General features: G+C 48.6%; 1 long non-coding RNA gene across 1 annotated transcript; it reads right to left on the bottom strand.

Moving 5' to 3' along the window:
* Nucleotides 1-17,360: 17,360 nt before the first annotated feature.
* LOC110286124 lies at nt 17,361-20,861 on the bottom strand. The gene is made up of 3 exons (XR_002377119.1): nt 20,648-20,861; nt 19,801-20,057; nt 17,361-17,464 (listed from the first exon to the last, which is right to left on the bottom strand). It is a non-coding gene; the product is annotated as an uncharacterized LOC110286124 (long non-coding RNA).
* Nucleotides 20,862-23,252: the final 2,391 nt, after the last annotated feature.

The raw sequence follows: 23,252 nt of genomic DNA on the forward strand, positions 1-23,252 counted from the left end.
TGGGGAGCAGGAAGAAAACACAGCAGAGCTGTAGAAAGCACAGGAGAACAAAGATGGGGTGGGGTTTCAGATGCTTGGTCCCCAGCTGGTGGTGTCACTTTTGGAAATGTTGGGAGGTAGACTCCAGCAGAGCGGTGGGCCTCTAAGACGAGGTAGGTCTTTGGAAGTATATTTTCCTCAGCCACTTCCTGTCTTACCCTCTGCTTCCTGGACCACTGGGATGTGAACAGGTCTCCATGACACTCCCTCGGTCAGTTTCTGCTCTAGTCGATAAGGCTAGGCTTGAAATCTGTGAAATTATGAGCCTAGAAAAACAAGCCCCCACCCCTTCCAGACAACATGCCTTTCTGTCAAGTATTCTGGTCACGGTGATGTCCTCTCACTGGCACTGTAACTGTAAGGCGTGTAAGGCTGCCTCCGAAGCTGGAAGAAGCTGGGTGAGCCCCAGGTGCCGGAAAAGGAAGAGGTACAGAAGGAGCCCATGTGGCTCCCATGTTCAAGTGTACCTGCACACGTGTGCACATGAGGATGGCGGTCTCAGGTCAACATCAAATGTCTTCCAAATTTGGTCTTCATCGCATTTTCTGAGACAAGGTCTCAGTAAACCCGGAGTTTATTGATTCAGCTCACTGGCCAGCCAGGGAGCCCCAGGGGTCCTCCAGTCCCCACCTCCCTGGGCTGGGATTATAAACCAGCCACTCTAGAGGATTAAACTCTGATCTTCAAAATTGCCTTGCAAGCTCTTGACCAACTGAGCCAGATCCCCACCTCTTCACGGTCTGTTCTTGACCTCCGCCACCTTGAGAAAGATGAGGGACGGTGTGGGCTCCCTGTGCCACTGGCAGAGGATCTGCTCTTGGGAAAAGTGGGAGGCAGTTCTCAGCTTTCGCCCTTGCTCTGTCCACGCATGCACATGGCACCTTGTGAGCGATGGGAGAGCGTGATGGCGAGGAGACGAGAGAGGTAAGGAGCAAGCGAGACATAGGGAAGGGAAGAGCTAGACAATGAAGAGAGAGAGGGAAAAGACAAGAGACTGAGAGGATAGAGAGTGAGAAGGAAAAGGACGAGCTGAGGAGAGAGAAGAATGGAGAAACCTATTAGAAGAAAAGGTGGAACATGCTGGGACACTCATTATCAAAACACACGTGAATAAGTACAATAAAAATACAGTCAAGTCGTGTAGGAGCTGGGGCTATAGCTTAAGCACAGAGTGCTTACCTGGCTTCAAGCCCCAGTGTGACAAATGAAGAAAGAGCCCAGTGGTAAATACTTGAGGCTCAAGAACCGTGTTGTCCTTTTGGAAATAGACAACTCTGCTGCTGTATCAAGTAAGCAGACATGTGGCTGAGGTGGTCTTGAACGTCTGTCTGCTTGTCCCTCCTTTCCCAGCGCTGGGACCTCAGGTGCATGCTACCACACTTGAATGTGAGGTTCAAGGAATGGAGCCTAGGTTCTTCCATCTGTTATGTGAGCACTCTATCATCTGAGCTACACCCTCAGCCCTCACCCAACCCTTTCACACCGTGAAACACATAATCTTCTTTATTTCTCTGCTAATCATTTAAAATGGAAACACCCTTCCTAGCTTAAGGTCTATAAAAAAAAAAAAAAAACGCCAAGTGGCAGGCAGACTTGGGCTCTCTGGTCACAGCTTCTCAAACTCCAAGGGAATTAAGCTAATGTCTGAAAATCTCTTCCAATACCAGCGCCATTGATGCTGTCTCCCAACAGCAGCACAAAGTGCCTGGAAAATTCCTTCACCTTTGCAGACAGCGTGAGTTCATGTATCACTGGATCGAGAGGGGATCCGGTGCCCCTACCTGCTCATGTTACCGTTGAGGAGACTGAGCCCCATTCGCAGAGCTTCCAAATAATGGCAGTAATTACAAGACTATCAGGCAGCAGCTGGCAGAGAAGGAAGGGCACAAGGTCCGACTGAGCAGGGGGCCCCGCACGGGGGCTCTGAATTCTAGCTCATCCATCTCTTATCTGCCCCACACCCTTCTAAAACAGGCTCTCACATATACAACAGGGTCCCTCTTGTCTCCACCTCCCAATCGCTGGGCACACTCAGGAGGGACAGGAGGAGGGAACAGCACACCGTGCGGTGCTGAAGACAGACAGACACCATCACTTCTAGACAATCAGCAGGACCCAGAGCATGAAGATCTTCTGTCTGAAGTTAATAAACTCTGTCTTGCTCACAGTAAATGGTGAGAAAACACAGAGAGACTTAAACAGCAAAGCAGCAGTCAGGTTGAGTTTGGGGGAAAATCGCATTGGCAGTCGGCCAGGCCGAGGGAAGGAAGATTCCATAGGGAGAGAGCAGCTTACACAAAGGCTCGAAGGATGCGTGAACCAAGGATGGTGAGAGACGCAGTGTGACGGGTGAGGAGCAGAAGGGGCGAAGTCTGGAAGGAACACAAGGCACAGTGTCTTAAATTCCAAGCTGACTCTTGTGGACAGTGGTTCAGATGGAAGGGGACCGCCAGTGAGTTACCTGGTTGCTATTTGAGGCTCAGTCTCCTCAGAGACTCAGGGAAGGCAACAGCCATGAGAAGCCAGGGAAGTCATGGAGAAAAGCAATCAGCACTACTTGAGAGCCCAACACAAAAGACAACAAGCACTCAAAATGGCAGTTCTGGAGCCCACATGGGGTGCCTGAACAGATGTCCATGGGCCTTTGGGTCTCACAGGATTACTGCTCAAGGGACAAGATTCCAGCCTGGGATGTCTCACCTCTAATTTGAACCCTGGCAATGTTCTCAGCATCCCTTTATCCTGTGTGTGTGTGTGTGTGTGTGTGTGTGTGTGTGTGTGTGTGTGTGCACGTGCGCGTGTGCATGCATGTGTAAGGGGGAGGTTGGCTTGGTTTGGTTTTTATGGGGCAGGGTCTGATACATAACCTGGACTCAAATTCAGTTTAATCCATGGTGGTCATGAATTCCTGACCCTCCTGTCCCTACCTCCTGGAATGCTAGAGTGGCAGACATGAGCTGTCACACTCAGTAATCTCTTTGAATTTTGACACAAGGTCTTGCTCTGTAGCCTAGGCTAACCTGACACTTGCTATGTAATGTAGGCTGACCTCAAATTCACCATCTTCAGGAAAATGCTTCACGAGTTCTGTACCTCCACACTTGCTTGACCTTCTATTTCTGGTGGTTTTTTTTTTTTTTTTTGGTTTGGTTTGGTTTTTGGTTTTTTGGTTTTTGGTTTTTTCGAGACAGGGTTTCTCTGTATAGCCCTGGCTGTCCTGGAACTCACTCTATAGACCAGGCTGGCCTCGAACTCAGAAATCCGCCTGCCTCTGCCTCCTGAGTGCTGGGATTAAAGGTGTGCGCCACCACGTCCAGTGCTCCTGGGTTTCTAATACCCATTCCTGGCCCCCACCAGCACCTATAAGATGTGCACATACCCACAATCAAATGCACATACCCACAATCAAATACACTCATACAAATAATTAAAAATCAATCTCCTCAGAAAAGAAAAATAGCTGTGAGTCCACAAATCCCTTTTGGAGGTGGCTCTCTGTGAAGGTATCTACACTATGCCACCGGTGCTATGTACAGTTTTCTCTGAAGCAGAGCAAGGAGGCCAGCAGCTTCGGCTAGAAGCTGTGGGACCAACCGGCCTGTAATCCTAACACTTGGGAGGCTGAGTCCTGAGTCAGGACAAAGTGAGACACTGCCTAGAACCAAACAAACACAAATGAAAGCCAGCACTCACATTCACATGGGACAGGTGCTAGCTCATTCCGAGGGCCTGTAACTCCCAAGGACTCTCCCAATCTGGGTTTTCAATCACCACAAAGTCATCTTTTGAAAATGCTCTGTGTGTATGCAGAATATACATAATGTGTATATGTATTTTGTATGTAAGCAGCAGGAATATCATGTGTACTTGTGTTTGCAAGAATATAGGCTAGACTTTAAGTTAGCCATTTTCTCTAGCATACGGAATGGTGCCTGTTGAGAGGAAACTTGTTCTATGTTCTGATTTTTAGTTATTTTTTAGTTTGGTTTGGTTTGGTTTGGGTTGGGTTGGGTTAGGTTGGGTTGGGTTAGGTTGGGTTGGGTTTTTTTGTTTTGTTTTGTTTTGGTTTTGGTTTTTTGGGTTTTTGGGTTTTTTTGGTTTTTTGGTTTTTTTGACAAGGTTTGTCTCTGTAGTCCTGGCTGTCCTGGAACTTGTTATATAGACCAGACTAGCCTTGAATTCATAAAGTTCCACCTCCCCCGCCTCCCAAGTACTAGGACAAAAGTTGTACCCCACCTCACACAGCCTGCTTGCTTATTATTTTTTTCCTTTTGAAAAGTGTTTCAAAGCTACTTTTTAATTTCTCAATATGCCATATTTTCACAAATACATGGTGTCTTAGTCAGGGTTTCTATCCCTGCAAAAACATCATGACCAAGAAGCAAGTTGAGGAGGAAAGGGTTTATTCGGCTTACACTTCCACACTGCTGTTCATCACCAAAGGAAGTCAGGACTGGAACTCAAGCAGGGCAGGAAGCAGGAGCTAATGCAGAGGCCACGGAGGGATGTTCTTTTTTGGCTTGCTTCCCCTGGCTTGCTCAGCCTGCTCTCTTATAGAACCAAGACTGCCAGCCCAGAGATGGTCCCACCAACAAGGGGCCTTTCCCCCTTGATCACTAATTGAGAAAATACCCCACAGCTGGATCTCATGGAGGCATTTCCTCAACTGAAGCTCCTTTCTCTGTGATAACTCCAGCTGTGTCAAGTTGACACAAAACCAGCCAATACACATGGTTATTTTACTTGGCATGATCTTGGCCAGTTCATTGATGATGCCACCAGCTGGTATGACCACTGAGCTCTTCTTTCCTTTGGGGTGACTCTGCCAATGGGCCAGGTTCCGTTCAATTGCAGTCAGTATTGCTGTGTATGTTCATACAGCAATACAAAAAATTCTCCCACTTTCTGGTACCATATTTGTCCTGGAAATTGAGTATCTGCTTCTAGGGCTGTGCATGGTCATTTCTCACTAAGTTTGTCAGCCTTGGGGCTGGGTCCCTGTTCTTTGGCCAAAGGGAACATGACAGAGCTGCTGCTGCTGCTGCTGCAACTCTGTACAAATTTGCCCCAGCGACCCCAGTGAAGGGCCCTGAAGAGAAGCACTAACTGGGTGTTTCTTCTTGAGACAGAGTTCATTTGGCCAAACTGTATTCAAACTTATGATTCTGTCTCAGCCTTCTGGGTTCTATAATTACTATCATATATACCATGCCTGATGTGTGTGTGTGTGTGTCTATGTCTGTGTCCATGTGTCTGTGTGTGTGTCTGTGTGTATGTCTGTGTGTCTGTGTGTGTCCATGTGTCTATGTATGTGAGTGTCTGTGTCTGTGTGTATGTCTGTGTGTCTGTGTGTGTCCATGTGTCTATGTATGTGAGTGTCTGTGTCTGTGTGTATGTCTGTGTGTGTCCATGTGTCTGTATATATGTGTATGTGTGTATGCACAAGTGTGGGTATGTCTTTGTCTATGTGTCTGTGTATATCTGTGTGTGCCCATGTGTCTGTGTGTGTGTGTGTCTATGTCTGTGTCCATGTGTCAGTGTATCTGTCCCCATATGTACATGTGTGTAGAGGCCAGGAGCCAATATTAAGTGTCCTCTTCAGTCTCCCTTCCTGTATCTGTGAGGCAGTCTTGGCAGTACTCTGCTGGTCAGAAAGCCCCAGGTACCTCTCAACTCCTCCTCTGGAGTCCCGGGGTGCAGTGCACACACTGCACTTAGCGTCCACCTGGGTGCTTTGAATCATGTTTGCTTTTTTATGTTTATTTTTAATTGTGCGCATATGGGTGTTTTGCCTGCATGAAAGTCTGTGTGTCATATGTATGTTGCCCATGGAGGCCAGAAGAGGTATTAGGGCCCCTAGAACTGGAATTACAGACAGCTATTGGCTGCCATGTGGGTGCTATGAATGGGACCTGGGTCCTCTCAAAGACTGTGAGTGCCCTTAACGGCTGAGCCGCTGCTCCAGGCCCCTATGGGATGGGGCTTTTTGCTCAGTGGCTGAGCACATACTTAGCATACATGAGGTCCCTGTGGCTTCCAGTCTCAGGACAAAGGAAAAGAGGGGTGAATACCACATACATTATCTATTAAAACAAGTGGGACAGCATGGGTATAGGAACTTGCTGTCGAATTTCATGACCCACATTTGATCCCTGGGGCCCACATGGTAGAAGAAGAGAACCAGGGCCAGAGAGAAGGCACAGCAACTGAGAACACTTGCCCTTGCACAGGATCCGGGTTCAATTCCCAGAATCTACAAAGAAGCTCACGAGTGTGTGTAACTTGTGCTTCCGGGGGACCTGATACCCTCTTCTCATCTACACAGACACCAAGCACACACATGGCATTCATATATACATGCCGGCAAAATACTCACAAAATATATAAAATAATAAATAAAAACTGAACATGGCAGGCAGATCTCTGAGTGCAAGGCCAGCCTGGGCTACAGGGCAAGTTCCAGGACAACCAGAGCTACATAGAGAAATCCTGGAGAGAGAGAAAAAGAGAGAGAGAGAGAACTAACCCCCACAAATTGTCCTCTGACCTCCACACTTGCGTGCGTGACGGCACTCACACATCTCGTACACAATAAACAAACAAACAAATGTAAGAAAACAAACAAAAACGTGAGTCTCTACGAACCCTGCTTTTGTCTAAAGAGCTAAACCAGAGTGACCATAAGGGTCGAGTCTCCAGTGTTGCTTTTCAGCCTGTTCTTTTTAGTCTCAGAGCTGGAGCGATGAAGAAGACGGTGGCAGTCTTGATCTCCAGCCCTACTGCAGGGCTCAGGACCCTTCTGTGGCTCAGGCCTCCCAGCTGGGGCGGGCTGGGGTGGGGGATGGGGAACCCTGGCACTAGCCGCGTTCCCCACAGGGCCAGCACTGAAAGCTGCCTGTCGGTTGGTAAAGGATTTCAAGGGTCTGAGGATGAAAGAGAATATATTAACGGAAAATACCCCCAGTTTTTAACCCCACATAGTTCTAGGGCAATGCAATACAAAGGCATCAGATCCGCTTACAGACGCTGCACAATTGTCATCTTCTCTGTGACCCTGCTTGATGGCTGGGTGCGGCAGGAGTGTTGCTAGATGAGCTTTCTCTGTTTCATCTGACTTGCCTGTAACAGAAAGGGAACCGGCTCACCTTGATGAAGGGACTCAGCTGTGATCAAGGCTGGGAGTCCTGTGGTCTAGCTGGACAGTGTTTGCCTGTCTGGGTCCAGTGACCGTGTCTTTTAGAGCAGCTAGGCTTTGCTCTGACTAGAGTTATTACCCAGAGTGGAACCCACGGAATGTATTTTAAAACTCGAGGCTGAGTGTCTGTCTGCCTGTCTGTCTGTCTGTCTGTCTGTCAGTCATCAGGATGGGGCTTTCCAGCCCACTTTAGAGCTAGGGAAAGAGAGGCACACAGAAGAGAAGTACCCTGAATGAGTCTTCTTACAGAAAGAGTCCCTGAGTCAGGTAGGTGACCCAGTTATATCCTTAAAGCTCATCTCTTCCGCTCCCTCCAAACAAAATGCTTGAGGAGTCCTTCAACCCCAACTTCAAAGTCAGAGAAAAGAGAGAAGCAGTCTTTAAAGCTACTGAGTCAATAAAAGCAGCAGACGGCCAATCCACTGTTGTGCAGCAGGCTTCTGCATCCCTAGCCATTAAAAACAATGACCTGGGTGGGCAGAGTGGCACCCACTTGCAAAATCTCAGCACTTGGGAACCAGAGAAGAGGACTACCACAAATTCCAGGTCAGTCCTGACTGCAAGACCCTGTCTCAAAAGAAAAAGAAAAGAAAAGAGAAGAGAAGAGAAGAAAAGGAGGGGAAGGAAGAGGAGGAAGAGAAATAAAAAGAAAGATTGAGGAGGAGGAAGAGGAGGCAGGAAAAGGATAAGAAAGGAAAAGATGAGAACTATACTGGAGGAGGAGGAGGAAGAAGAGGAAGAAGAGAAGGAGGAGGAGGAAGAGGAGGAGGAGGAGGAAGAAGAAGAAGAGAAAAAAGGAGGAGATGGAAGAGGAGGAGGAGGAAGAGGAGGAGGAGTTGTTCAGCACTACAGCTTTGGCAGCACGACCTCTCAGGTCCCTTCTTTCTCTCTGGGCTATGCACACTGCCCAGCGTCCACCAGTCCATGCAGACCATCTTTGCCTGCAGTTTGCCTTTCTTTAATCCAGACTTCCAAGAGGGCGCTGTGAAGCCACAGGCTCTTCTCCCTGCAGAGCAGCCCGGTAGCTGGGTCTCTGCTGGTAACCAGGCCCGGTCCGCCTCTCCAGCGTCCAGCATTGTTGCTGTTTCTATTTGCTCCTTTTATTCTCCAGGTTTTCCTTGACTCTGATGTTTTTCCCCCTGCTGCACAACAAGCCCTTCTGATCTCTGTGAAAGGCAAGCCCGTGTCATTCTTCCAAATCATCATTGTATGACATGTTTTTATATGAGCCGGACAAAGGAGCTATTTGATCAGGGGGTATGGTGTGTGATTGTAAGAAATTCAGCTAGTCGGTGGTAACCATTGTTCCCCAAGCGGCTCCCTGACCCCATTCTGTTCCTGGAAAATCTCCCTGAGAGTGGCCTCTATTCATGGGGTAACCCCAGTCCCCAGCCGCTCCAGGAGCATGCTCAGTTTGGAGCGGTGTCACCGATAGCTGCCTGCAGCCAGCCTTTAACTCTTTCATCAGCATTAGATTTCCAAGCCCACAGCTGTTATCACGGCCCGGAGCTCAGAGGGTTAGAGATATAGGCATGTTCTCTGTTCTGCCTCTTATCTTGGAGAAATTTAACCTTCCTTTGAAATGGTCATTTGGAAATTACCCGTCTGTGGCTTTCAGCCAGCACAAGCCCTGCCCTCCTCCATATTCCCTTGAGGACAGGCTCCCTGGTTCTGCCAGCCCACGTGCTGGCGTGTGGTCTGGTGGCAATTCAAAACTGTTTCTGATTGCCTGAGTCAGAGGTGCAGAGCCCCTCATGATGCCTTCAGCGCCTTGGGCAAGATTGCTCTACTGGACCCCGAAAGAAGAAATACATGTGTGCTAGGATCCATATTGCTTGTTCATCCGTCCTCTTCCCTAGGGGGTGTACACTGTGCCCCACATATATAAGGAGTGCATTGCTATTGTAGGAGAGACAGCACTTTAAAAATAACAAACAAAAACATTTTCCTTAAAGGATCCTTGGTCCTGGAAACTCAACCCCTCAGGGAAATGAGGTAAGTAGTCATAGATCTCTAGAAACATCCATACCATTCTCTCTCCTTGACCGCACGCCAATAACAGAGTGTGACAGATGCCCAAACTATTCTGGTCTAACTGCTCAGTACACTAACTACCCAGTTCAATGAGTGCTTGAAGCACACAGTGATAACCGTTTTCCTATGACAAGGTCCAGCCTACCCCAGTGTATGCATCTTAGCATTGAGATTGTCCAATAGAACAATCCAGAGGCTACCTGAAGACTCTGGCGTGTGTTAAAGTCCAACAGCTTTGGGATTCCTCCTTGCCTCTGTGCTTATTCTGTAGAGACTAGGAAGAAAATGGGAGGGCCCGTTCAGGACTTCCCAAAGCCAGGGGCTGGGCAAAGCTCAGATCTGAAGCCTGCAGTCACGGCTCCCTTTGTTTCCATAAAGAAGTCAGCATCAGACTGTTGACATTTGTCTATAAGGATTATCCAGAAGCCAAGACCTCAGAGCCAATAGAAGTGGCATCTAGAACCAACCACAAGTGCAGAACCATTTCTGCCTTAGTACCCACCGGATCTTCTTCCACCAAAGCGACAGAAAGGCCTCTCTAGTCAGAGCAGTTAATCGCAGCTCCTGCCTCTGACTCTGTCTTTGGCTTCGTGAGAATGGCCCGCAATACAAAAGCTAAGATACAAAGTTACAAGGAAGGTGGATGAAGTATTAGCATCCAAAAGTACTGACTCCTGCTGTGGCATAGGGTGAATCCCAAAGACTTTATGCTAAAGGTGATTCCATCCATCTATCTGGAGTGGGTAGATCTGGACTGGGGAAAGGAGAGGGCTGAAGGACCTGCTCACAAATGGATGCTTGTTTTTAAGGGGGTGGGGGTGTTACAAGGTTACAGGATTAGATGGTGAGATGGTTACACAGCTCTGTCAATACACCAAAAAGCCCTTATATACTCAAAAGGGGTACATTTAGTGGTGTTTGGATTCTGTAGCAACAACAAAAATACAAAACCAGAAGTGAGACAGTTTGATATACTAACAATTATCCTGGAAAAAGATGTGATCATGCAAGCAGGCTCTGCGGCTACTGCAGCTATAGATGGTGAACTCTGGCATCTACCCTCACACTTTCAAGTGCACAGAGTGGCCTAGACAGCAATAAGCTCTGTGCTGTTACTAGGTGGGGCAGTGTAACAGCAGCTGCCAGATGGACATGAAGACGTGTGTGGCTTCTTTTTTCTTTTCTCAAGAAGATCACTTCTAGCCAGGTATGATGGCTTCCACCTATAACCCTGGCACCTGGGAGGCTGAGCCAGGAGGATTGCTGTGAGTTCAACGCCAGCCTGAGCCTACTTAATAAGTTCCAGATCTGCGTGAGATGCAGCGCAGACACCGTCTCAAGTGGGAGGAGAAAAATGTTGGTCTTTGACTAAGAAGCTGTCATTTAAGCACAGAGAGGGAAACTATTCATTCAAAATCACGCACTGAGCCCAGGGAGGCGAGAGGTCCCTTTTCCTGAAGATGGAAACGTCTAGATATCCATCACTTCAGGACCCAGGAGGTCCTGTAAGGACAGCAACCTTCTTTTGGTCTCCCTTACAAGGAGATGAGGACAATTTCTCTGCCTTTGGTCCCTTCTCCCAATTTCGCACCCCTGGAACTACACACAGGGATCCTGGTGATGGTGGCACACAAGTCTCACTGCTGTGGTGATTCTCTAGCTTGCGAATGGTCCCTGGCCTTCCCTTCCTCCTGACTGTTCTTGCCTGCATCCCTGGCCTCTTGGGAAGGCCTGTAAGATCAAACTGCTTCCCATGATTACACAGCTGATTGCTAACCAAAGGCAGGCTAGAATCCCATCTCAGTTCTCAAGATGGGGGTCCTTCTGATCTTCTGATGGGGGCTGGGAGTTGGTACTTGTTGCCAGGGAGACAAAAAGCGTGGGGAATGATTGATAACAGATATGGAACATTTTGTAGGTGATGAAAAATGTTTCAGAAAATGCTAACATTTACTAACAAAGTTCCCATGACCTAAAGAGGGAGGCCCAGCCGATCCTTGGTCAGTTTTGCTTTGTTATTTTTCAACTGTTCTTTAATTCTTGGTCTAGTCCGTTCCAGGGTGGGTGGTGGCAGAAACAGCAATGAACAAATGGTTCCTGATGCCTCAGTCTTCCCCAGATGAGGAACTGGGTGCATATCAGACTGGGACTCTGATCTCACCCAGCCTGCCTATGTGACACCAGACTGTGAACCATGCAGTCCCCAAACCCAGAGGCCAACAGTGTCACTGAGCTGAGGTCACAGGATGCTCTTCCATGACACAGATGGAAAAGTTCACACTTGGAGCAATCAGAGGCCAGAGAGGCGGTTCAGCAGTGAAGAGGGTCCAGGTTCGATACCCAGCCTCCACGTGGCAGCTCACAACTGTAACTCCAGTTCCAGGAGAGCCACACCCTTCTTCTGGCCTCCTCTAGCACCAGATACCCACGTGGTACACAGACATATATAGACAAAACACCTATACACATAAAAAATAAATAATTTTTAAGAGCTTGGGTTTGACAGGCCAACAGATGTATATTTAAATCCCAGCTGTACAGCTTTGGAAGGAAGAAAGTCTGTCCACTTTTCTGAATCTTTCCTCAGTTGCAAACTGGAGCTAATGGCTTATTTGGGAGAAAATATCCCCAAGAGGGTAGTAACAGCCGTAGTAGTATTGAGAGCTCAATGGAATGGATGTATAAGGGCTCAGCAGAGTTCCTAGCAGTGAGGCCTTGCAGGAAGGTAAATAGGGTCCGTAGGATGGCTCAGTGGGTGGAGGTGCTTGCCGCCAAGCCTGACAAGTTCAGTGCCTGAGACCCGCGTGAAGAGAGGAGAGAACCAAGTCCTCTTTCCGCAGTGTGCCGTGACACATGGCGCACACACAAGTAAATGTTGTATTTTAAAGAAGGCAATAGTAGCTCTTGTTGCTGCCATCTTCTCGAAAAACCACCCCCAAATCCAAACTCTGAAGACTGCGATCAGTTGCCCGGAAACCACGTTGCCAGCCTCTTCCTGAGCCCACAGTGCTGGGACTAAGCACTAAGGTCTCCACGATGGACCTCATTCACTCATGAACACGTAGGAGCGTTAACTAAACTCCAAGGCTGCCTGCAGAACTGTGGTCTGGGTAAGGCATTACAGGTGGCTATTACAAGGGAGGAATGTTCCAGAGCACAGAGCACTGCCTGGGAGACAGTGAGAGCTTGGAAAACGCACAGGAGTGTCCTGAGGCAGAGGCACATGGGAAAGCATGGAGTATGTGGAAGACAGGAGGGCATGAATCTGAATTACGAGAATCTTCCACAGAAGTGGAAGGAGGTCAGCAGGTAAAGATGAAGTCTTGCTGCAGACCCTAGAACCCACGGCAGAAGGAGAGAAGCAACTTTAAGTTGGCTTATGTGCACGCACGCGCACACACAAACATGCATGCACTCAAAAATAGATGATAGAGGTAGATAGATACATGATACAGATAAATGATAGATAAATAGACAGACAGACAGACAGACAGATGAAGCTTTTTTTTTTTTAAAGCGGAAGGTTAGTCCAGAAGGATGTTACAGTCCCATACCTGCTGAGGGATTTGACTTTTATCCTGGGGTCAGAGAGAGCAGCGTAGATCTCTAAGCATACAGGGGAATTCACATTTTCTTGGTTTTTGTTTGGAAGTTTCATTCTAGCTGCTTTGAGCACAATGATTACAGCATGAGCCCTACTTTGGGGACAGAGGATCGTGTCCCAGCCCCACCAGAGAAACAGCTCTGAAGGAGACCGCAGCCCTAGGAACGACCAGTTTCTTTTCCTCTTTGGAAAAAAAAAAAAGCTTTACATTTTTTATTTGCTTTATCTTATATATGTTTATTTTATATGTTTTGCCTGCATGTATGTCTGGGCACCACCTTCATGCCTAGTACCGGAAGAGGCCAGAAGAGGGCGTCAGATCCCAGGAGCCAGAGTTAGAGGCAGTTGTGAGATTCCCTGTAACTCTGAGAATTGAACTGGGGTCCTCTGGTCTTGGAGCCAGTGTTCTTAACCACTGACTTATCACTCCAGTCTTGGAATGTGTTTTTAATTCACCCAATTTTCATGGTGGTTCTGGGGGACTCTCAAAACTTTAGAATTTCTGCTTTAATATAGCAGCTGAGCTAAGGTCTGTCTGGGTCATTATTTCCACCATTCAAAACTAATGTGGATCTCAGACTAAAGACCTGACTTTCCTGACTGTGGGAGGGAAGGCTCTGTCCATTCATGCTTCTTTTCTTTGACTAGGTGGAACACTCCCAGCCAGAACCTCCCAGCATCGGGGTGGCCTTGTCATGGGTCACTTTCCCATTAGACTTTGCTGGGCATTATTAGCTGCAGGTATGTCACAGAGTGGAATGAGATTGGAGTCCACAGATCTGGCTTCAGATTCTGGTTTGACCCCTCAGTTAGCCTTGCTGAACTCCGATTTCCTCCTCTGCAAATGGAATGCCCACATGTCTGAGTCACAGAGAAGCAGACAGGCAGGTGTCCCTTTTCCAACCGACCCGTTTATTGTTCACAAGGCACAGCAAATGACTCTTAACAACTTGACGCTCTGGTGCTAAGGGATGCCTGTGAGGTCCCCCCACTGTGCGGGACTCAGGGATGGAACTCAGGTTGTCAGGCTTGATGGCTTACAGAGCCATCTTGCTGCCCCACGGAGCCATCTTGCTGGCCCAGGGAGCCATCTTGCTGGCCCAAGTGGTTGCCTCTTTTGCAGCTTGAGACGATCCTTCCTTCACAATTTCAGGAATAGACAATTTACTTTTTTTGTCCAGGTCTTAGAGACATCCACATAAAATGTCTTCCCGTCTTTATTAAGGTATGAATTTTTAACGATTCGCTCAGTTAAGAACTTCCTAGCTTTTCTTCGATCTAGAGAAATTCCCAGGACCACTCTCTTTGCGTGCTGGGACCGTTAGTGTGTAACGAGAGCCACCCGGACACAGACACCATGATACCACAACAGCAGACCCGATAACCGAGATGGCTAAATAACTAATGGGCAGGTAGTTCATACAGTGTGGCTACTCTGGACCAAAATGTGATTCGTGTTCTGGGCAGGACTGAGCAGGATGGCATGAGGCTTTATTACGTTACTCAAAGCTGTGTGTAATCTAAAACCTAGTAGTTAGAACTGGAGAAATGGTTCAGCGTTTAAAACGCAGGTTTGATTCCCACATGGACTCACGGCCATCCGTAACTCCAGTTCTAAGGGATCTGACACCCTTTGGCTTCCACAGGCCTCCCAGATATATGTGTGGGCAAAACACCAATCCACATCAAATAATAATTTAAAAATAAATAAAACGTGGGAATTGTCTGTTTCTAAAATGTTTCCATTTGGTACTTTTTGACCATAACAACTGATAGACTATGAGACCGTGGCTAAGGAAAGCGAGGGTACCTCATTTCTCATCCTAGATCACAAGATCCCGGGAATAAGAAGGGTCCAGGCCATGATGCCTGTTGGTAGGACCAGTCCTTCACAACCCCCACATTCTGTCACCTGTGTCCACTCTGTGGTTTGTGGGTCACATGCAGCTGAGGATAGCTATGCATGTGGCCAGTTCAAAAATTTCAAACGGATTTTAATATTATGAATGTCTGTGGGCTGGTGAGATGGCTCAGTGGGTAAGAGCACCCGACTGCTCTTCCAAAGGTCCAGAGTTCAAATCCCAGCAACCACATGGTGGCTCACAACCATCCGTAACGAGATCTGATGCCCTCTTCTGGTGTGTCTTAAGACAGCTACAGTGTACTCACATATAATAAATACATAAATCTTTAAAAAAAAAGAGAGAGATGAATGTGTGTGTGTGTCTCTCTCTCTCTCAAACGTATGCTGTATAGATGACAATGTCATATTGGAACATCTAAAGGTTGAACACACCAGCTAGAGCCAGGCCCCAAGCCAGAAGTTGTCCTGTCACTCAGCCCTCTATGACACCAGTTCAAACACAGTTGTGGGGAAAAGTATTCTCCCAGTATGGCTTGAAAAAAGTACCCTGAGAACTATAACTGAAGCCCCAAGCCACTGATGGCAGCAGCCACACTCCAGACAGGTATGAGGCTATACAGCTTTTCATTCCAGCACTCAGTAGGCAGAGGTAAATGGATCTCTGAGTGTAGGCCAGCCTAGACTATAGTGAGTTCAAATCCAGCTGGAGCTACTTAGTAAGGCCCTGTCCAAAAAAAAAAGGTTGGGGTAGGGGGAGTGCGGAGAAGGGGCTGGGAGAGGCAGTGAGGATACGGGTAAAGACCACAGTATTCTCTCTTCCTGCCCAAGCAGAGTTGGGCTTCCATCCTTCTAGGATGGCTGAGTTTAGATAGATGCTGGAGAGAGGCTAAGGAGACCATGGCATCAGAAGTTCCTGGTTAAGACTCCTTGTTAAGAATCCAAAGTTATCAACCCCTGTGTAGGAGCCCAAGTCTCCTTTGTCCCAACCCTACTCTGCTTAATTCTAAGGATCCTCCCACAGGAACTGGGAATCCCATTCAGCCTTTGGAGACCTGTCTGGGCAACTCAGTGCCAGGTAAGCACAATATTTATGTGACAAGGTTCAGTGGCTCATGGGAGGGGTCCCTGCTGGTTTCCTGACTACCAAGGTTACCTCCCAATGCTGTCTTTATACCGGGGGGGGGGGGGGGGGGGGAGTCAAGCCTGACCCACTCAGTTCGCCAGTGGTTTTCTCCCTGGGGCTCATTTATGTTGTGTGAACTCTGCTGAGACCTGTGGTAAGCATTTTATACATGATATGTTCCCTTTCCGGCACCCCACCTGTGGGTAGATACCATGGTGAAGCCCACTTTACATATAAGGAGACTGAGCCTCATTGAGTAAAATAATTTTCACAAGGCCACAGGATCCAAGTAAAGAAATGAGCACTTTGGGGCTCCTTGGTCTGTTACCACAGTTTAAAACGGGGGAAAAAAAAAAAAGGCCTTACCTTGATGTTAACCAGGCCTCTCGGGCTCTAGAGTTCAACATGGCAGAAGAGCCTTTAGTCCACTATACTCAGAAATTCCTGCTCTTTGATGCTAGGTAAGCCGTTACCCTGCTAGCTAGCTCTATCACCTGTGGCCAATTGCCTATGACCTGTGGGCCTCAGTTTCCCTGTCAGTAAAAAGAGGTGGAACTGTTGCCTAGATCACAGACATGAGCCACGTGCCTGGCACTCGTTGGGCATTTGGAAAACCGAGAGTTGTCGATTCTGGCCCCCTTCCCTGATCGCCTACCGCAGGCCCCTGAGTTCCCGGCTGGCCCTTCCCTTCAGGCTAACAGCAGCCCATTACTGTAAGTGGAAGCAGCTGGGAGGCATGGGGGGTGGGAAACAGGGAGGAGAGGGGACAGCTTGAGTGACTGCAGGCCAACCCTGAAGGCCTCCTGGGGGACTTGGGCCGTGGCCACAGGTGTACCAATTACTCTCCCTGAGAAGCAAGCCTGCCTTCCCACCATCTCGGCCCTGACCTCGGTTCTGTGGGAGGCAGGGGCGGCACAACTGCCTGGTCGTTTGTCTTCAGGGTTTCATGGCCTCTCTGAGGCTTCCAAGCGCTTTGCAAGATTTCTCTCCCTCTCCAGCCCCTTCCCAGTTAAGGAGCCTCTTCTTGGCAGCTCGGGTTTCATTCCTGGGGGCTCTGTTCCAAGTGGAAGTTTCTGGTTGAGGTAATACCTAGGTGTTCGTGGTCAGAGGTTGCTCTGGGAACATTTCTGCTAGCCCAGGTGCTCTGAGGACAGCTGGGGGGAGTTTGGCTTGTCGTCCTGGAGGTGCACTCTCCTCTGGGACCCAAGAAGGTCCCTGAATGGCAAGCCCAGAACCCACCCATCCACCTCTGCTCGCTGAAGGGTCTCAGCATCATCTCCTGAGTGCCCAGAAGAGCCCTGACGAGTTCAGCCTCACCTTCTCCTCCTGCCACAGCTGTACCTCAAGAACACTGGAAGAACCTATACTGCCAAGACAAGACATGAGCAACTATTTTACAAGCTACCTTTCCCGTCTAGGTTTGCCTTCTGTGGGGGGAGGGGTTTCTATTGCTGAAAAAAAAAAAAACATATCTCTAAACCCCACATATCTCTAATTTAATATTTAGAATTATACGTATTTATTGAATGTGTGACCAGGTGCACCATGGCCCATGTAGAAGTTCGTGGACAACTTGTAGAACTTGGTTCTCCCACCACGTGGGGCCTGGAATTAAACACAGGGGTCGGGCTTGGTTACACACATCGATACCTGGCTGAGCCGGCTCACTGGTCCTCCTCTCTCTTTTCAAGCCTGGTTTATTGGCACAGGCTGGTCTCAGAGTCACTATCTGGCCAAGGATAGCCATAACTTTTTCTTTTCCCTCCTCTGCCTCCCAGCAGTGGAATTGATAGCTGTGTGCACCTTACCAAGGTGCATGCTGGGAACTGAGGCCTGAGCTGCACACATAGTAAGTAGGCAGCGCTCCACTGACTGACATACGACCTAGCCAACCCCTCCCTTTACAGACAAGACAACTAAGGTACAGAAAAGATGAAAGTTGTCAACGTCTGGTAGCACACATGTGTAACCGCACGGGGAGGTGCACCCTGACTTCACAAACCAAACCAAAAATGTTAAAAGGAAGGAAGGAGGGAAAGACGAACGTCCCTGGGACTCATCGCTACTCACTGTTAGCTCCTGTCTTCTCTGTGACCCCTTTGGCGATTCAGACAAGCAGGGTACCGGGTGCTCCAGTATGAGCTACCCGGACCATGTCGCGTGACAAGTACAGGTTTGCTAGTTTGGGAGCCCAGTAGAGACCTTGCCTCGCCGACCCCATTCCTTCCACCAGTGAGAGCAGAACTGAACTTGAGCTGAGCTGGGATTGGCTGCCTCCAGCGAAGCCAACCCGGGGCTTCCTTCTACTGTGTTCCCCTGAGCACCTTCCTCCCCAGCTCGCCTTCCTTACCCAGCCCCTCCCCTTCCTGTCTCAACCTCCTGCGCCTATCACCATTGCCTGCCTGCACGTGCCAGGTGCCAGACGGGAGCAGGCATCAAGGTCTCTCTATCCTGCTCAGCGTAGCTTACTAACTCTGCATTTCTGGTGCCTGACCATGCCATGTTAACTCAAGGCACTCAGGAAAGGGACACAAGAAGCCCTGGGTGCCAGATTTTTGTCCTTGATCTTTCTCTCCTCTCTATTTTTTTCAGACTCCAGGCAGCTCAGACTGAACCTCCCCACCTTGCGTGTGCTTTTTGGAGAGTCGGAGGGAGACGTTGTAAGATTGGTTCAGAGGAGCAAGATGTATGGGCTTACATCCCAGCCCCTTAAGAACAAGCAGGAAGAACTCCCCTGCAGACAATCAGCGCATCTGCACCTCTTGCTTCTGCTGAGGGTCCAGGCCTGAGGCAGCCACACCTGCTTGAGTAAACGCAAGGCTGAGAGAAAGGCTGGGCATCTGATGGGCACATAGAAACTTGCCCTTGATCTTTGCCAGCTGTTGGGTGACCTCAGGCCCTCGGGCTACTGAACTGTTTCCCAAGAAAGCAGCCTCCGTAGAGGCTCAGTGCATCTCCTTCTTACGGTACCAGTGAGGGTGTCAATCTGCACGCCTGACCTCAGAGCCCTTACTCAGGTGGCCCAGCTCCTCCCCCAGAATCCCTGCCCACAGAAGCCACTGGTCCAAAGAGTGGCATTCTAAAGTGCCCGCTGGACTCCCCTACTCACACAAACGTTGATGCTGACCATTCTAATCGGATCCAGGATAGTTCCATCCCCTGGTCTTGCAGGCCTATCTCTCGGGCCAGCTGTTCTCAACCTTTGGTTTGCAAGCCCTTTGGAGGTCAAACGACTTTTTCATAGGGGTCATATATCAAATATTCTGCATATCAGATATTTATATTACAATCCATAACACTAGCAAAATCACAGCTACAAGAGCAACAAAATAATTTTATGGCTGGTGGTCACCACAGCACGAGGAACTGTAAAGGGTTGCAGCATTAGGAAGGTTGAAACAGCCGGGCAGTGGTGGCTCACGCCTTTAATCCCAGCACTTGGGAGGCAGAGACAGACAGATTTCTGAGTTTGAGGCCAGCCTGGTCTACAAAGTGAATTCCAGGACAGCCAAGGCTACACAGAGAAACCCCATCTCAAAAACAAAAACAAACCCCCCCCCAAAAAAGAAAAGAAATTTCAATTACAGATACCACAAACTTAGGCTCTGTCCCCCTCCTCTCACTCAGCACAGACCCAAGCCCTTTTTAGCTCTTCAGTCATTTGGCTCATTTTTGTCTCCTGGCTCTTAGACCCTCAACTAACAAGCCGCACCTCACTTATGGGTAACCTTAAAGCCACTCTCCCTCCCTGAGCTGCTACATCACATCCCTCCACAGGAACGTCTGCTGGCAGCTCAGGATCTGAACCTCTAGCTTTCCCTTGGGAGAATCAGGACCAGTTTCAGGGAAGTGGCTGGAACCTGAGCCCAAGCCCAGCCTCCGCTGACCTGCCTGTTCTATCAGGACAGCCATCAGTAGGTCCTCCACAGTGGATTACCCACCATGAATGTTTCATGGGCTTGCTCTTAGGCACTGTGTGGAAGGCAGTGACTCCAGGGAAGGCTGTCGAAGAAACCAAAGGAGGCAGGGCAGGAGGCAAGCGAAACAGTGCAGTGTAGCACAGGTATTTGTTAGGATGGAACACAGGATTTCTTTGTGGAGGACGATGTCGTGAGATGTGATGGTGTTTGTCAAATTGAAATGGTTGAATCTGAAGCCTTTGTCCAGCATACACAAGATCAAGTGATCCATTCCAGATCTGGAAAGGAAGAAAAAGAGTGAGATAGATAGATAAATGATAAATAGACAGTAGATAGATAGATAGATAGATAGATAGATAGATAGATAGATAAATGATAAATAGTAGATAGATAGATAGATAGATAGATAGATAGATAGATAGATAGACAGATAGATATAGATAAAGGGCACACATTTAAACCCAGCAGCCAGGAAACAGAGGCAGGTAAATCTCTGTGGGTTTGAGGCCAGTGGTATACATAAAGAGTTCTAGGCCAGTTAGGGCTACATAGTGAGACCATTTCTAGAAAGAAAAGAAAGAAAGAAAGAAAGAAAGAAAGAAAGAAAGAAAGAAAGAAAGAAAGAAAGAAAGAAAGAAAGAAAGAAAGAAAGAAAGAAAGAAAGAAAGGAAGGAAGGAAGGAAGGAAAAACTGAAATTATTAAATCAGACACTGAACATAACATGGGATCCATGACAGTGGAGGTATTTAGGGACCAATGACATTTAGGGGACCACTCTGTCTTGAGTCCAGATCCCAGACATTCCCCTGAAGTCTTCCATTATGTGCCTTCAGGCAGAGGGACAGATGTAATTTGATGGTCACTGACCTGTTCTCCACACAGTTGTCCTGGGTCTCAGGACCAAGGTCTCCAGGCTGCTGGCAGATGTCATGGGTCCTCCCACCATCTCTTGCAGGCTTCAGGCTCAGGTATTTCCCAGAGAGGGGACAGGTTGCCACTCCAGAAGGGCTTTCTTCAGGCTTCTCCTGCATATCTCAGAGCAGCACCCAGGCCTGGGCTCTTGTTCTGAGCACTTCCAGTCAGGTCCTACACTTGAGCCATATGATCTTTAACCACTGGGAGCTAGGCCACGATCCCCAAATGTCAGGGCAAAGAACTATGTTCAGCAGGGGACAGTGCCTGGACAGTCCTTTCTCCTTCCACCGACAGCCAAGCAAGGAAGGACAAACAAGTGTCCCCTGAATCAGCCCAGGGCTTCCTCGTGGTTTTTGCTGAGGGATAGAGTCCAGGCCTTGCTCAGTGTCTGCCAAGCAGTGGGCGGGGGTTCACAAGTGATCAGCTCTGGGCCTGCCCAGATGGACAGTCACTTCTTAGGGTGCAGCGAGACCCAGATGGGAGGGAGAGCAACCAACAGAACCTTCTTGGCACAGCCTTCCAGAATAACATGGGACTTGGGGATCCCCCCGGAGTTCCTGCCAGCTCCCCATCTGTCTCCCCACCACTTACTCCTCCTCTCTTCTCTGCTCTCTCTGTCTTTTAATTCCCCACTCACCATCTTTACTGAAGTCCCTTGGTTGCTATGGAAACCCAATGCAACCAAGGAAGCAGAATTTGGAGGGGTTCTGAGGTTTCCAGCCCAATAGGTCCTGCTTTGATCTCCATTTGTCCAAGCTTAGGGAACATTTATCGTGCCTTCAGAAAATGGGTTTGTGGTCTCCTGTAAACAGTAGAGGCGTAAACTGTGTACCTAGGCTCACACCTATAATCCCAACATTCAGTAAACTGGGGTAAGAAGAACAGTCAACAGTTCAAGGCTAGCCTGGACTACATTGTGAATTCTAAGTCAGCCCAATCTTGTCTCAAATATGTAAGTAAATAAATAAATAAGTACGTAGGTAGCATAGCTCAGATGAGCTAGGTGGTCAGCATTCACTGTCAGCAGTGCTGTCTTAGGCAATGAGCAGGTTACACCAAGGTTCTTGCTCTTTGGGAAGGTACGGCTAGACAGAGCAGAATCTAATAAACAGAAACCAAGAAAATACCAGAGAGTGGGGAGAATAACATAGGAAATAGGACAGACCTTCATGGTGCCAGGCCTGTTGCTGGCTAGCTTTCATCGACTTGACGGAAATGCAAGACACCTAGGAAGAAGTGTAAGGCATAGCTCTCCATCACACTGCCCTTGTCTGCCTGTCTAAGGGAAATTTCCTTGATTGGCGATTGATTGATGTGAAAGTCCCAGCTCTCTGTGGGCAGTGCCGCCCTTACGCAGGTGGTCTGGAGTTGTATAAAGAAGCAAACTGAGCAAGCCTCGGGGAGCAAGCCAGTGAGCAGCACTCCTCTTGGGTCTTGGCTTCAGTTTCTGTCTCCAGGTTACTGACTTAAGCCCTTGCGTTGACTTCCCTCAATGATGGATTGGAGTCCCTAAGCCAAACAAATGCCCCTTCCAACCCCAAGCTGCTTCTAGTCCGTGTTTATCACAGCAACAAAGGAGCAAACTAGGAGGATTGTAAACCTCACTACTCGGGAGCTGAGGCAAGATTTCAAACTCAAGGTCTTGAGTGAGTTCAAGGCCAGCCTAGGCATCTTAGTAAGACTTTTTTTTCTCCCCAATAGTTGTCCTGTAACCTCCATGTGCACACCACTGTATGTAAACTCCCATTTCCAAAAATCCCAAAACAACTAAGGTGTAAACTAAAAAGCAGAAAGAGGACTTGCCCAGTCTATGTGAGGCCCGAGGCTGGATCTCAGCACTGCACAAGGGAACAAAGAAATCAGAGAGTTCTCTACTGCACCCACTCATCTCATGACCCTGTAGGACAAGCGTTCCCAGCAGGGAGGACAGCAGGCACAGAGACAGACAAACACCCACTTAGCTTGTGTGAGAAGCCGGGAAGAGACTGAAGAGGCAGGGACAGAATGCAGTGAGCGATGACAAAGGTGGCTTAGGATGCAGGATGAGACAGACCGGTCAAGGCCAGAATGCACGGGAGACTGTAGGCCATGGGCCCGGGCTGGAATCCCAGGGTGGGTTTGGTGGGACTAACACAATCCCATCTGGGGTTTGAAAATTCCAGTGACTGAGATGGTAGGGATAGAGAGAGAAGGCAACTGTGTGCCAAGGCTGCTGCTGTGTGAGAATGGAGGACAGAGGCCTGGGGAAGCCATCAGTGAGTAAAGCTCGGGTCCCCAGCGCCCATGTAAAAGCCAGCTACAGGGGTGCACACCCATGACCCCGGCACGCAGGATGGGGGTGGGGTCACGGAAACAGATTCTGGGAGCTCAGTGACCAGCAGTCCATCTCAAAGGGCAAGCCCCAGGATCAGGGAGAGGTCCTGTCTAAATGAATAAAGAAATAAGGTGGAGGTCAGATATTGGTGGCATGTCTTTATCACAGCACTTGAGAGGCAAGCGACTTTCTCTGAGTTCAAGGCTGGCTTGGTCTATATAGTGAATCACCAGACATGGTGAG

Source organism: Mus caroli, chromosome 19, assembly GCF_900094665.2.
Source record: "Mus caroli chromosome 19, CAROLI_EIJ_v1.1, whole genome shotgun sequence".
Taxonomy (NCBI): domain Eukaryota; kingdom Metazoa; phylum Chordata; class Mammalia; order Rodentia; family Muridae; genus Mus; species Mus caroli.